General features: G+C 50.3%; 1 protein-coding gene across 2 annotated transcripts in view; it reads left to right on the forward strand.

The window, feature by feature from the left end:
* The window catches only part of LOC123346036 (C-type lectin domain family 2 member D-like), a 55407-nt gene that overhangs the window by 13733 nt on the left and 26517 nt on the right, over nt 1-15157 (forward strand). The window contains exons 1-2 of one of the 2 annotated variants that reach the window (XR_006572904.1): nt 12820-13672; nt 14886-15012. The gene's annotated coding sequence lies outside the window, so the exon portion shown is untranslated. Of the gene's footprint in view, nt 1-12819; nt 13673-14885; nt 15013-15157 lie in introns of those variants that run through there. The other variant, XR_006572905.1, reaches the window with a different exon arrangement.

The following is a 15157-nucleotide window of genomic DNA, read 5'->3' on the forward strand; positions in this document are numbered from 1 at the left end:
TCCCACACCAGGGCTCCAGTGTCTGCAATGCACTGTGCAGGCCCGAGTCCAACCACCCATATCCCAGACTTTCTAGCGCCCTGACAGGATGAGGCCGCTCTAGCCCTTTGGTGGTGGTGCAGTGTGGGAAAACTTGACTGTCCAGAGGACAAAGAAAGTCGGCTTGTGGGATGCTATTGGCAGACTCCCAGAGTTCAGTGGGGCTGCGTCTACACAGCAAAGCAATAGGGCTTGAACCCTGGGTCCTGGCTTGACTCAGGTTCAGGCCTTTTACCCCAGTGGAACCCTGGGTCCAAGCCCTGGGTTAGTGCAATTTGTGTGTTGATGGAAGAGGGGTTAGCCTTGAGCCTGAGTTTGAACCCTGGGCTTACGGTGCAGTGTGGACATACTAGAACCTGATCCCAACCCCCCTGTTTCTGTTAAGGTCACTGAGTGCTGGATCCGGGCTGGCAGAACCACAGTAGGTGGGTAACAGCCTAAGCTTGGGCTAGTGGGGATTTGTTTCCTAGGGGACTTTAAATGACTTGTGTTTATAACCAGGTTTGGGGGAGGTTGATGATGATTTTCATAATTTTGACAGATAATACTGATGTTTGGTTTTAAGCTTTTTAAATTTTTTAAATCAATTTTAAATGTTCACAGCTGTGCAAAATTATGGGTTCTAGGCCTTTTAAAAATGTTTGTTTACATGCTTGCAGTTGTGGGAAATTAATTGGGGGAGGGGGAGTCAGACAATAATTAATGACAATAGATGTTTAAATCTCAACAATTAAAGCTTTATAACCTTTAAAACACAAATTTCAACATCTCATATCAAAACATACAAGGGAAATAGGCATCAAACAAACCCTAATCAGCTCTCAAGCAGCATTTTCCTTACTTTGTCTGTGAAGCTCAATAATTGTGCCTGGAAATATTTTGTCAGTTTGAGCACCTGCGGTGAAATTGACCTTTATTGACAGTGGCAGATAAAAATCTAATCCTATTTATACCACATGAATGGCTCACAGTGGAAAGCTAGCTGGGGATAAAAGGGACTTTCAGGAGCCTGGAAAATTGATTCCATTGCAGAACATTCTCTGCTTCCAAGTGGGTGCGGAGGGGCACGTGCACACGTGTTTGTGTCCACAAATGTATATGTCTGTGTTGTCCCAGTTTGTATCCTTGACGTACGTGTGTGTGTGTGTGTGGTTTTTTCCCCAGCGTCCTCATCCGCTCCCCCCAAATGTCTCTCTTCCCTCCACTGCCCTCTGTGTTCCCCACCACTGTGTGCTCTCTGATTGCAAGTATGTGTGAGCCCCCCCGCCTTGGGGTGTGGTTTTTTGTGTGCCTTTTGCACCCCCTCTTATGTGTGTGTTCTCCCCAAGTGCGTATTGCAGGAAGAGCTCAAATGGAAGAAAGAGGACTAGGTTTCATGAGAGCTCTATCTACACCTGTGACAGGAGAGAGACTCAGGAATCCAAGCCAGCTGTGTGTGTCTGTGTCTGTCCCTGTCCCCACTGCCCCCTACTCTGTTCCTCCTGAGGATCAAGGTAACCCCCTACTGCTTAGCTCCATGCCAGACACATGACATGTGAGCCCTGCTCTTTAAACAAATGCACTTTGCTTCTCTGCTTTAGAGTCCTTTGTTTGCTTCCCCCAGCATGCTCTTCATGCGGCTGCTAAGAGACCATCTGCCGTTCCTCCCCTGCAGTCCCTCCCCTGCTCCCAGCAGACCAGGACCACAACAGTCACTCTGTGCACATCTGCTCTCACGCCCACCCATTGCTGCTTCTAAATGCCAGATGCTTGGACCTAAGATCATTGAGCGCAGGTGTTAAGCTAAACTGCAGCACACCACTCAGGGCACCACACAGGGGCTCTCCTCTGTTTAGTTATGTTGGGTTCCCCTGAGACCTCTTCCCCTCAGCTCCCCAAGAACGACTCTGGGCTGATCACTCCGGTGTCTGATTTGGCAGATAGCGAATATACGCTGAGTTGATCAGACTCAAGTGTGGGGGGTGGGTATGGGGAGTATCACACATCCAAAGTTACACATATCGCCAAGTTATCCAAGTACCACATATCCCAAGTTACACCACCAACCCCTTCCTTCATGCACTACATTGCATTCATGATCCATTGCTTCACATTTTGGGTTTGGCTTGGTTCCTTTGCAGGAACCAATCCCTGTACAGCAAGCGCTACCCCACCCTATGTTTGACTTTACTCTTTACCTCATATTTATGCTCCTGACTTCTCTTGTCCACTGTTTTCTTGCTGTTAACAAGAACCCCAGGGGTTCTCTATCATAGCTCGCTCAGACACTCTCTCTTTTAGTTTACTGTCCCATTTGCTTATCTTAGCGCAAACATTTCTGCTGCTCTAGTTACCTCCCTAATCTTGTCTTCCAAGAAATGAGGCCTCCCCCATGTTTCATAACGTGTAGGGGAACATGAGTAATGTTGGCTTATCGCTGGGGCATGTGAGAAATTCTTCACATGTATCGTTTATCTGCTGTAAAATGCCCTTTCAGTTGACCTGAAATAATTTGCAGATTTGACACCATTTCACTGAATAGTTTGCCCCCCCCCCCGACTTTGGTGCCATTCACAAAATAGTGGGGTGCGGGGTTAGATGCTGTTGTAACCACTGGACTAAAAGTTCTACGGGGAGGACATTCACAGGGGATGGAGCAGGGATTTCTCCCTCCTCGGTGACTGGTTCCGTAGCCCGGTGGCTGGGACAGTCTCACATGCTCTCTGGCCCAGTGAAGAGCTGAGTACTTTATATGGCGTCAGGAGGAGAGATTGGGAGGTACCTGCCCTAGGACACCCCACAGCCCGACCGTCTCCCAGGAGCTGCTCTAACCGCAGGGATAACGGTGCACGACCACCTCCGTCTGTTTTGTGGATCTAGCCCTGTAAAAAGGCCGGGGAAGAGGGGTCCTGGTGATTCCGTCTCTTCCCCAGGGGCAGCTGCTGCTGACCTGATCGCGTTTGGACCCCACCTGCTCCCCAGCCCAATCCCTGGAGGGCCAGTGGCTGCTCCCACCCCTGCTCTTGTCTCTGCCCCCAGCAGCTGCAAGCTCACCCGCCCCGCCCCAGCCTGAGCAGCCTGATGGGCAGGAGCAGAAACAGATCAGCCCCTGCAATATTTCCATTGAGGAGGGGGTGCTCTCGCATGCCCCCTCCCCCACCCACAGCCGTTCTGCCACCCCTGCCTGGGGGGAGGGTTACAGAAATACCTGCAGGAACTAAAATCACTGGGTGTGTGTGTGTGTGGGGGGAATTAATGGAAAACGCTGCCAGGTAAATGATTTTGGAGAAGTACCAGCCCGCGGGAAATTGCAAAAACTGGTTCTGACTGGATTCAACTGTCTGTTAATGGCTCATTTATCTTCTGCTTGGTTTTTTCCTTTTCTTCCCTGGCAACTAATACAATGTCTGTGTGCATGCAAATATGGTTGCTAGGAGTCAGGCCAACGAGTAACAGGTACATCATATTGTATCCTGTTTCTTGGGCTTTTAAACAAATTTGTTAGCCAAATTCTTTGTTTATAGCCTGTTTTTCTTCAGGAGGTGAGTCCGGGTTGGGTTGGGGAAGGTTTTAGGCAGACACTCTGCAATGACGCAGACGGCCTGGCGTCCTGACTGGTGTTCTAAGCACAGGCCTGGGGCTGTTCGGCTCCAGAAGCAGCCGGTGCATTAAGCCCAGCGTGGGCATAAGCTAGGACAGCTCTGTCTCAAAATCCTGGGACATCAGTGGGCCCCAGTTCCAGACCCGTCCATTGCCATGGGCTCACTGCACATCCTGCCCCCACGGAGTCTGGTGCCAGGCTGCGTATCCACGGTGCGGACGGACAGAGCAGCTTTGGGGGAAAATGCCGTTTGCTTTGAAGTGCCGACTGCGGGTTTCATGCTCTGCAGCTGCTGTTACTAGGGAAACGGGCTGCTGGGTGAGTTGATCTGATTTAGGGCTTGTCTACGCTGGCAACTTTCTCACTCAGGGGTGTGAAAAAACATCTCCCCTTCCCCGAGTAATGCAAGTTTCAGCGCTATAAAGCGCCAGCGTAGACAGTGCACCAGCGCTGGGAGCGATTCCCCATTTTAGCAGAGCTTTTTGTTCAGAGCTAGGAGCAAACACATTCCTGGGACTCTTTACCCCCTGCACCACCCGGCTTGGTTTTTAAGCCGCAGGGCAAACAATGGGCCCGGGTCATGCAGCCCATTTATACCAGCGCAGCGTAAGGACAAAGCCTGGCACCAGACTGTGGTGGCAAGACTGGCTCGTGAGAACCGAAGAGTCTCGAACGGGGGCCCATTGACGTCTCACGACTCTGAGACAGAGCGGACACGATAGATGGGTTCCAAGGCCAGAAGGGACCATTGTGATCATGTAGCCGGAGCTCCGGAATAGCACCAGCCAGAGAGCGGCCCTGGATGAATTCCGGTTTGAACTAGAGCAGAGAGTTTAGAAAAACATCCGATCCTGATGGAAACATTTACAGTGGTGGAGATTTTATTACGATTCAGACTCTCTAATGTGTTACTAGTAATATATAGAACCAAGGCCCTTTCTTTTTTGGTTTTTATTTTGTTTAAAAGTCCCTGGGAATTTCAGTGTTTGTTACAAACAATTTTAAACATAGGTGAAAATCACTGCAAAAAATGAACTTCACAGTTTTCTGGTTAAATATTGGGGGACAGAAGAAAAAGCAACAAGTAGAGGGAAGTGGGAGTATTGAAAGGAAAATCAGTTTAACGCTGTGGTTTGTATTATGAACTGTACATAGTACATACATGTAGGCACTCACATAGGTGGGTGTGTATGTTTTTCACTTTAATAGACAGCCTCGCATTTACACTTAGTCTAACTTATTATTAACGTGAACACACCAACCTAATGTAATGTACTGGATTTTTAAAAACATAATTAGTATTTCCATGTACTGGAGAGGTCAAGAATTGGTTAAAAAACCCCTCCACCCAATAGCTTTTGTAAAACCCTGGAATTTTTCAGTTAAAAACTGAAAACAAATGGCATTCTGTGTAATATGCATTGAGCGAGCCAGACACCAACAGAAACTGCTTCCCAATTCTTCATTGATGGTCTGGGGGAGAGGGGATTTTAACGCCTGTCAAAGAAGAAATTGATTTAAGCTCCTTTTCTGTTGAGGACTGTGGTATTTCACCACTTCCAACGTATTGTGTTGTCGCCCCTCCTGCTTTCCTTATCCAGCTCTTTGGTTGTGAGACACGTTCTATTTACACCCCAGTAGCTGCCCAGCTCACAAGGGCTGTTTCCTGACAGTTGGCCCACAATGCCCTGAAGCAGGGAGCCTCCAACTTTTCATTTCATGGGGGATGTTCTTAGACCCCGTTCGTTATGGGGGGGGGGAATAACGCCGGCCTCAGACTCTCACCACTCACCCATGTTGGCGCCGCCCCAGCAGTGCGGGATTCATCTGCTGATCTCTGGCTTGTACACTCGTGTCCCTCCTGCCCACCCACCAGACACACACGCAGCCCTATAGACTCATAGACCTGAAGACCAGAAGGGCCCAGCATGATCATCCAGTCTGATCTCCTGCACGTCACAGGCCACAGAACCTCACCCACCCACTCCTGTAACAGACCCTGAACCTCTGGCTAAGTCACTAACGTCCTCACATCATGGTTTAAAAACGTCAAGTGACAGAGAATCCACCATTTACACTAGTTCAAACCTGCAAGTGATCCGTGCCTCATGCTGCAGAGGAAGATGAAACCTCCCCAGGGTCTCTGCCAAGCTGAGCTGGGGGAAAATTCCTTCCTGCCCCCAAATCTGGTGACCAGTGAGACCCTGAGCACATGGGCGAGACCCACCAGACAGATGCCTGGGAAAGAATTCTCTGTAGTAACTCAGAGCCCTCCCCAGCTTGTGTCCCATCACGGATCATTGGAGATATTTGCTAATAGGAGTCATGGCTGGGCCACATGCCACTGTAGGCAACGTCATTGTAACCCCCACCCCATAAACTTATCAAGCTCAGTCTTAAAATGAGTTATTCTGTTGTTCACACTGCTCCCCTTGGAAGACTGTTTCAGAACTAAACTCTTCTGGTGGTTAGAAACCTTCATCTAATTTCAAACCTAAGTTTATTGATAGCCAGTTTATGTCCATTTTTTCTTGTGCCAACATTGGCCCTTGACTTAAATAACTCCTCTCTGTTCCTGGTACTGATCTCTTTGATGTATTGATAGAGAGCAATCCTCTCTCCCCCCTGCTGTCGTTTGGTTAGAGGAAACAAGCCAAGCTCCTTAAATCTCCTCTCGTAAGGTAGGTCCTCCATGCCTCAGATTGTCCTAGTAGCCCTTCTCTGCATCTGTTCTAGTCTGGATTCATCTTTCTTAAACACGGAAGACCAGAACTGCCCACAGTATTCCAGGTGAGGTCTCACCAGTGCTTTGTATAATCAGAGAATCGTCGGACTGGAAGGGACCTCGAGAGGTCGTCTAGTCCAGTCCCCTGCACTCAAGGCAGGACTAAGTATTATCTAGACCATCCCTGACAGGTGTTTGTCCAACCTGCTGTTAATAATCTCCAGTGATGGAGAGTCCACAACTTCCCACAAAATTCCACCATTTATTCCTGTGCTTTACACCGACAGTTAGTACTGACTAATGGTATGAACACTTCCCTGTCTCTACGGGAAATATCTTGCCTAATGCACCCTAGGACTGATGGCTCATAGTCATCCTCCCTGCCCAGCTGCTTATCTGGATCTCACAAGAAACTACTTGGATGGCTTAATCGCCTGACTCCAGAGTCATGACCCATTCGTGGATCGCTAGCGGAGACAGGTGCCTCATTCCAGCCTGGACTTAGGTGCCAAACTCCCCGAGGGGGCAGAGCTTAGGACACACCCCTCTCATTAGCATCGGACGGAGTAGGCGTCTCCCTGCCCAGCATGCTGGCTGTTGTGAATCCCATTCTACGGCACCTACCTCTCTCCATTCATTGTGTCGGGAGCCGGGGAACCTAACCCAGGCGTGGTGGATCCCGGTGCTGTTCCTGAGATTTTTCTAGGCATCTGAAAGTTAGGTGTTGTGACTCTCAGCAGCACGACGCCCTCTGTGGGGCCAGTCCCCCCTGCCTTGAAGAGAGGAAGGATGGTTCTGTCGTTAGGACCTTAGCCTGGGACCTGCAAAACCTGGCTTTGATTCCCTGCTCCAGCACTGATACCTGGGGCGCCGCACCTGGGCCTGATCTTCATGGGTATTTACCTGCCTATTTCCCACTGAAATTGATCTGGGCCGCAGTTCCCCGTCTGTAACACGGGGGTAAAAGCGCTGCCCTGCCTTGTAGGGCTAAATCCAATAAAAGATTGCGGTGACCAGTGCGACGTTGCACTGCATGTGATTTTATGAAAATATGCTCATGAGTGTGACTATGATGTAACTGGAATATGCTTCATGCAGAAGGTCTCTTGTAAGGTATCATTACAAAGCTTATAATCCACTGAGTGTGTGTGACGTTCCCTTCTGGTGTTGTCTGGCCTAGTGATCTCCTAGGTCACTGCAATCCTTGACTCTGGGAGCCAGCCTTACCCTGCTCTGCTGTGAGAACCCCCCACTCCTGGGCTGTTCACGCACAGCCTCTGGCATGTCAGCTGCTCCTAGCTACTTGCAATGAATGACACTAGCCAGTAACTCCAGTCCCAGAAACAACCCTAGAAACCTCCGTCTTGCAGTGGCCAGTTATGCCCACTGGATGCTACAAGCTTATAAGAGTTTGTCAATTTAACAAAGAAATTGATATGTACCAGGCTTGTTCTCCCAAGGGGAGTCTCTGACGCACTTCAAACCAAACGCACGGCTTCAGGTAGAATAAACAAACAGCTTTATTAGCTATAAAGGTATATTTAAGTGATTATAAGTCAAAGCAGAACAAGTCAGATTTGGTCTAATGAAATAAAAGCACAGTGCATTCTAAGCTGATCTTAACACGTTCAATGGCCTTAAAACTTAGATGTTTTTCACCACAGGCTGGTGGCTCTTCAGCCAGGCTCTCCCCTTTGATCAGCGCTTCAGTCGCTTGATGGAGGTGGTGCCTGTAGATGGAGGTGGAAGACAGAGATCATGGCAAAATGTCTCTTCCTTTTATCATGTCCTTTCTTCCCTCCTGGCTTTGCTCTCCCTCTTCAGAGTCAGGTGAGCATTACCTCATCACAGCCCCTGACTGACCAAAGGAAGGGGGGTCACTCCCCTAACAGATTCTTTTGTTGCTGCGTGAGCCAGTGTCCTTTGTTCCTGTGAGGCTGGGCTGGGTTTTCCCATCCATGCCCTGGCGGGGTGGGACCTCCTATTACTCCCCTGCAGAATCTGCTGGAGGAGCAGCACTGGGTGTTGTCATTGGTATTAACAGCAGTGCCTGGAGGCCTTAAGCTTAGACTCACAGAAATGTGGAGCTGGAAGGGACCTGGACCCTTGGAGCCTGTTCCAGAGCTGAACTCCCCGGAGAGTTAGAAAGTTTTCCCTAATATGGAATCTAAATCTCCCTTGCTGCTGATTAAAGCCCATCACTTGTCCTATTTTCAGTGGCCATGGAGAACAATTGATCCCTGTGCTCTGTATAACAGCCCGTCACTTGGTTTAAGACAAATAAAATCAACATGTTTTGCATAGTCAAAAAAAACAGGAGTACTTGTGGCACCTTAAAGACTAACAAATTTATTTTAGCATGAGCTTTCGTGAGCTAAAGCTCACTTCTTCGGATGCATAGAATGGAACACACAGACAGGAGATATTTATACATACAGAGAACATAAAGAGGTGGAAGTATGCATACCAACAGGCAGAGTCTAATCAATTGAGATGAGCTATCTGCCTGTTGGTGTGCATACTTCCACCTCTTCATGTTCTCTGTATGTATAAATATCTCCTGTCTGTGTGTTCCATTCTATGCATCCGAAGAAGTGAGCTGTAGCTCACGAAAGCTCATGCTAAAATAAATGTGTTAGTCTTTAAGGTGCCACAAGTACTCCTGTTTTTTTTGCGGATACAAACTAACACGGCTGCTACTCTGAAACTTTGCATAGTCAGTTAGTCTCAGCTTCCCCCGCCCGGCCCTGGCCTCACCAGCTGGCGGCGTTCTGTGGGTGTTGCAGCAGAGCTGAGTGGAAAGGAAGGTATTGTAGGGACTTTCTGTGTTTTGCAGGGGGTGTTTTATACGATGATGAGGGGGGAGCCTGGAGATGCTTGCAGGGGGAAGAGGCTGGGTATCACCGGCAGAGCGATGGTGCTGTCCCTGGTATGATGAAATAGCAGGTCTGCTAGGAAGTGAGGGGCTGAAGGGTGAAGAACTGCGGCAGGGGGCTAAGCAGAAAACTGCTTCTCCAGCCCTCGGTCACTCCAGCTCCAATGAGGGGGGGTGAATGGAGCTGGACAGACCCCTCGGCCCTGGCTGGGGAAGCTGGAACAGCTGCTGCCTGCTCAGGCTGGGCTGGCTAAGAGCCCGGGGGGAAGAAGCCGGGGGGAAGCTGCAGCAGAGGAAAGGCAGTGAGGGGAGGCAGAGAGAGAACTTGCCCCTCTCTCCTGCCGGGGGCCTGCGAGACGGGGGCGACGTGTACGGTGAAAGGTGGTGGGAGCACAGCCTGTAACAGCCTGTAAGTAAAAGCACCAGGTGGGCCCTGCACCTAAAGGTGTCTGGGCGACTTTCTCAGCCCAGCGGGGGCAGGAGCCAGGAGGGCCCTGCAGTGAGGCTGTTACACGAACCGTAAAGGCATCGAGGAGAAGCTTGTGTCTAACGCTGTAGAGCGGGAGCCAGGGGGAGAGACCAGGGAGGCGTCTACGTTGGCAGGGGAACAAACTCGAAGGGTAACGGCGCTGGAGGCTTTTAGGAACAGGTTCGACGGACGCCTGTCAGGGCTGGTCTAGGGTTACCTGGTCCTGCCGCAGCGCAGGGGGCTGGACTTGAGGAGCTCGCGAGGTCCTGTCCAGCCCGACATCGCTCTGACTCTGTTCTCAGCAGCCACCTTGTGCATGAAGCGGGGAAGGGGTGAGCTCTGGTCTGTGTGAGGGGGGAGGGGAGCAGAGAGAGGGAGGGGGGTCAGTGGGGGAGGGAGAGAGAATTCCTGCTCGTTACCTTAAAGCGAGTGCAGAGAAAATTGGCATCAATATGAAAGAGGCTTTATGCTGCCAGAGTAAACATTTCTGTTTAGTACCCAGACCAGTGTGTGCACTAAAAACAAAACGCTCCCCAGCGCGCCCTGCTCTGTTCTCCTCCGGGGACGGGAGGAGAGGGAACGAATCCCGGGTCACCGACAGCTGCTCATGTCCTGCAGCAATGAGGAGAGGAGAAGAACAGAATTTATATGGCAGCGTCTGGAGACTTGTTGGGATCCGAGCCCCTTTGCCCTGGGAGTTTTACAGACCGAGTTAAGTCCCTTCCCCAAGCAGCCTGCAGTCTGAATAGACACGAAACAGATCAACAGCTGGGGCTGTGGCTAGAACATGCAAGTGAAAATAGTGAAGAATGGGAAGAGCCTTTTAGTGATGTGATTGGTTGTGATTAGTTGCAGTCTCACAAGTGTCTGTTACTTGCCTAGTTAAGTTTAATGGCGCAGCTGCTCTCTGGTCCGTTTTTAAACCCTGACAGTTTTGGTTTCATTCTACTTATAGGATACAAAAGTTCCCCAATTAATTCTGTGTTACAGGCCCAGCCCTGTGTTTAATCACAATCCGGGGGCCAGGGGCATAAATTTAGAGCTACGCACGCCCCTCAGTGCACTGCGAGGTTCCCGCGAGCATCAGTGACAGTCTGCAGGGAGATGAAGGGGGAAATCTGTTCTTGATGAAATAGCAGAATTGATCAGTTCTGTGGTTGCCTGTTCTGACTCACTCCCTCGTGTGTTGGTGCCAGGCAGTTTATCCCCCCACCACACGTGGAAAACCGATTTACATTTTTTTCCCCATGTTGACAAGGCCTGAATCACAAGGCCACCCTCTGTCTCTGATAAGGCCTCAAGACCATCAGCTGCTACCCTGGATGCAAGGAGGCTCTGTTCCCCTTGTTAGCTCAAGCTGTGCAGGAAGAAGGGCTGTTGGGTGCTGGGCTCTTTGGAAAATCTGACCCCCAGGGGTGGGTTCACTTTATTTGCAGCTGCAGCCCATTGCTGACTCATTCAATTTGTGACCCACTCGCACCCCCAGCTCCTTTTCAGCAGTACAACCCCTGAGCCAGCTGTTCCCCAGTTTGTAGTTGTGTGTTTGATTTTTCTTCCCATGTGCAGTATTTTGTGCTTATCTTTACTGAATTTCATCTTGCTGAATTCAGACCAATTCTCCCATTTGTCGAGGTCATTTTGAATTCTCATCCAGCCCTGCAAAGTGCCTGTGATCCTCCCAGTGTGGAGTCAGCCGCAAATTTTACAAGCTTGCTCTCCACTCTGTTATTCATGGAAACAATGAATTGCTCCTGAGACAGGACCCTGGTGGACGTCACTAGATCCATGTAGATGCTCCTGCCCTGAAGCTCGGTGAGAAGGGTGGGTCTCCGAGCCCGTGCAATTTAAGTGCCATAGCACAAGCCGAGTCTCTAGTCCCGGGCTCTGAGACTCGCTGCCGTGGGTGTTTTGCAGTGTAGACATACCCTGGGTCATTACTGAGCGCCTGGAACCTGCCCACTTGCAGCGATGATGCAGGCGAAATCCTCTCTGAACTGTTAGTGATTAACTTCAACAACTCCTGGAAGGTGGGTGAGGTCCCATAGGAATGGAGAAGGGCAGACATAGGACCCACCTTTAAAAAGGGGAAGAAAGAGGAACCAGGGAATTATAGACTGGTCAGTCTAACTGATTTCCATTATAGCCCTGCCTAGGGGCCCCATTGTGTGGGTGTCTGCACAGATGGTACTTACCCCACCTGAGCGACAGGCTCAAATCATGGCAGCAGTCGAGAGGCAGGCAAACAAGTCCTGACAACAGTGTAGCAACCAGTGACTGAAACAGACGGGGCGAGTGCAGTGAGCGCGAGTTAGGGAGCCGGCGATCGATCGTCGCAATTTGTCCCTGGCTTGGTAACAGTGCCGCAGCTCTGCAATATCTCCTGAGGGGACAGAGCTGGAGGCGCAGAGAATCCATGGCCAAGGGGGTTAGTGATGGTCATCTAGTATTTAGGCCTGTTTATTAGCCTGAGGTAGAATTTGGGGTTCGTTTGACTTTTGATCTTCTTACGTCCTCACTAACATGTGGGAACAAAGACTCTGTGTGTTGCATCTGCCCACGGCCAGGTGGGGTTTATGGCACAGGATGAGACGAGAAGGAAGAGAGTGAAAGTCTCGCTGGGGATGGTGGGAGTTTGAGGGACGAGCGGACGCTGGAAGGCTGCTGGACTCCTCTCCCAGGCCAACCAGTCAGGAGGGGAGTGAGGGATGTGTGGGGGGGAGGCATAAGAAAGGCTAAAAGCCAAAGAAACAGTGACCCTGCCTGGCCGAAACACCCCCTCCCTCCTTGCCCCTCCCATGCGGCACAAAAAGAAGTGCTGATGAAGCCCCCAGACTCCCGATCCTCCAAAAGGAACATGGACGTAAATTGTAAGGGGTGGGGCCGGGGGCAGGCACTACAGGTCTGATTAGGCCTGATAAGAAAGAGGAGGGGGATGGGAAAGCTGTGCTGCTGTGCAGAGTTGTGGTTGTGGTTGCTTGGTGACCCCAATTAACATTGTTCCTGCACCTGGGACTGTGGCCTTCAGCTTTGGGTCTGCGTGACAGGAACCGAGGGAGGGCGAGGGGAGGCCCTGCCAGGGGGGAGTTCGGGGGCGGTTGCAGGAAGTGCCTGCAGTGGGGAAGTAGAGGCAGGTGGCATCAGGCAGCCTGTGGAGCAGGGGCAGGATATGGGGAGATCCAGGAGCCCCTGGTGGGTGCAATGAGGCCAGTCAGCACAGGCTACAAAGTGCCCCCCTCCCCCCAGTAATGTAACAACACTCCAGGCCCAGAGGGGTTTGTGGTCACAGCCAGCTCGAGGTGCTGCACTCGCCAGCCCAGCGATCCGCGCTGCAGAACCGCGGCCGAGCCACCGGGTGATTTCACGGGCAGCCCAGAGACGGGCAGAGCAGAGCGTTTGTGCCCGACGACTTGCGCTAACGACGTCCCGACTGCAGTACTGGCTCTGGCATCAGCAGCGCTCGAGCTACGGGTCCCCCCAGCCCCAGTGGGGCGGCTGGGTCGTGGTTACGGCACCGCTTCACTCAGACTAGTGGTTTGTAGGCGTGCTCGGGAGCTGGCTCCAGGGCAACGCTCGAGTGGCCCCTCCAGCTAACCCTGTGGCAAAGACAAGTCCTTGGAAGCAGAAAAAAGCTGCCACTGCCTGGAGAGTTTTATGACTAGTAACAAACGTTGCTATTTAGTATACAGGGCAGCGTGTGTGTTAACAACACAACCCTGCTGTGATAAATGGAGGGGGTGTAGCTCCCTTTGATGGACACCCAGCCAGCCAGTTAGCTGTAAAATTCCACTTGGTAGCTGTTCTTTACTTGCTGTACCTGTAACCAGTTAAAATGTCCCCCAGGTAAAGAGAGAAAAAGTGGGCACCTGACCAAAAGAGCCAATGGGAAGGTAGGACTTTCTAAAATAGAGAATGAAACTTCCCCTTTGTCTGTTGTTCTCTGGGCTGGAGGGACGGAGCAGCCGGGCTATAAGCAGCTGAAGCCAGGTATAATCATAAATTATTACATCATGCCTAGAACTACTTATCTGAGCTCCAGCTGTGTAAGTAGATTAGAATGTTTAGCTAGAGGCGATTAGAGTTATTGCTTTTATTTCTTATTAGCTTGTGGACTCCTCTGTGCTAACCCCAGATGCTTTTGTTTGCTTGAAACCCCCAAGAAAGCTATTTTGGGTGCTTGATTTTTGTAATTGTTTCTTTTAAGATCAGATGTAATTTTTTTCTTTTTGTTTTTAATAAAATTTACCCTAAGAACAGGATTGGATTTTTGGTGTCCTCAGAGGTTTGTGCGTGTTTGATTAGCTGGTAGCCACAGCTAATTTCCTTTGTTTTCTTTCTCAGCTGTTCCCCGGATGGGGGGTGGGAGTGAAAGGGCTTGAGGGCACCCCATAGGGAGGAATTCCCAAGTGCTCCTTCCTGGGTTCAAAGAGTTGGGGGTATTTTTGCGTTTGGTGGTGGCAGCGTTTACCAAGCCAATATCAGAAAAAAGCTGTAACCTTGGGGATGTAATACAAGCCTGAAGCGGCCAGTATTAATTTTTAAAAATCCTTGCAGGCTCCACTTCTGCACTCGGAGTGCCAGAGTGGGGATTCAGCCTAGACACCTGCCAAAACAAAACACTCCAGGGCATTGGCAATTCACCCCCTGGGCAGAGGGCAAGAGAGAATAAACCACCTGTGACAGATATTTATCTCTGAGCCTGGGTCTACACACTGTGGTGCTGAAAGGAGCCATGTAGACGTTCCTGCCCTGAAGCTCGGTGAGAAGGGGGGTCTCCTCCTGTTTAGCGCCATAGCACAAGCCCGAGTCTGTAGTCCCGGGCTCTGAGACTCGCTGCCGTGGGTGTTTTGCAGTGTAGACGTACCCTGGGTCATTACTGAGCGCCTGGAACTTGCCCACTTTGCAGTGACGATGCAGGCGAAATCATCTCAGACCTGTTAGCGATTAACTTATGGAAGGTGGGTATGGAGAAGGGCAAACGTTGGACCTACCTTTAAAAAGAGGAAGAAAGAGGAACTAGGGAATTATAGACCTGTCAGTCTAACTTCGATCCCTGGAAAGGGACTAGAACAAACGATTAAACAATGGGCGTGCAAGCCCCTAGCCTAGAGGATAACAGGGTAATAAGTAAGAGTCAACATGGATTGGTCAAGAAAAAAATTGTACTAACTAACCCAACCTTATTTCCTTCTTTTAACAGGGTCACTGGCCTAGTGGAGAAGCAGGAGACGTGATATATCTTGATTTTAGTAAAGCCTTTGACATAGTCCCACGTGACATTCTCACAAGCAAACTGAGGAATGTGATCTAGATGAAATGACTATAAGGTGGGTGCACAACTGGTTGAAAGACTGTACCCAGAGTAGTTATCAGTGGTTCACTGTCCAGCTGAGAGGATGTATCTAGTAGGATGTAGCAGGGGTCAGTTGTAGGTCAGGTGCTAGTCATTATTTTCATTAATTACCTGGATAA

Source organism: Mauremys mutica, chromosome 12, assembly GCF_020497125.1.
Source record: "Mauremys mutica isolate MM-2020 ecotype Southern chromosome 12, ASM2049712v1, whole genome shotgun sequence".
In the NCBI taxonomy this organism is placed as follows: Eukaryota; Metazoa; Chordata; order Testudines; family Geoemydidae; genus Mauremys; species Mauremys mutica.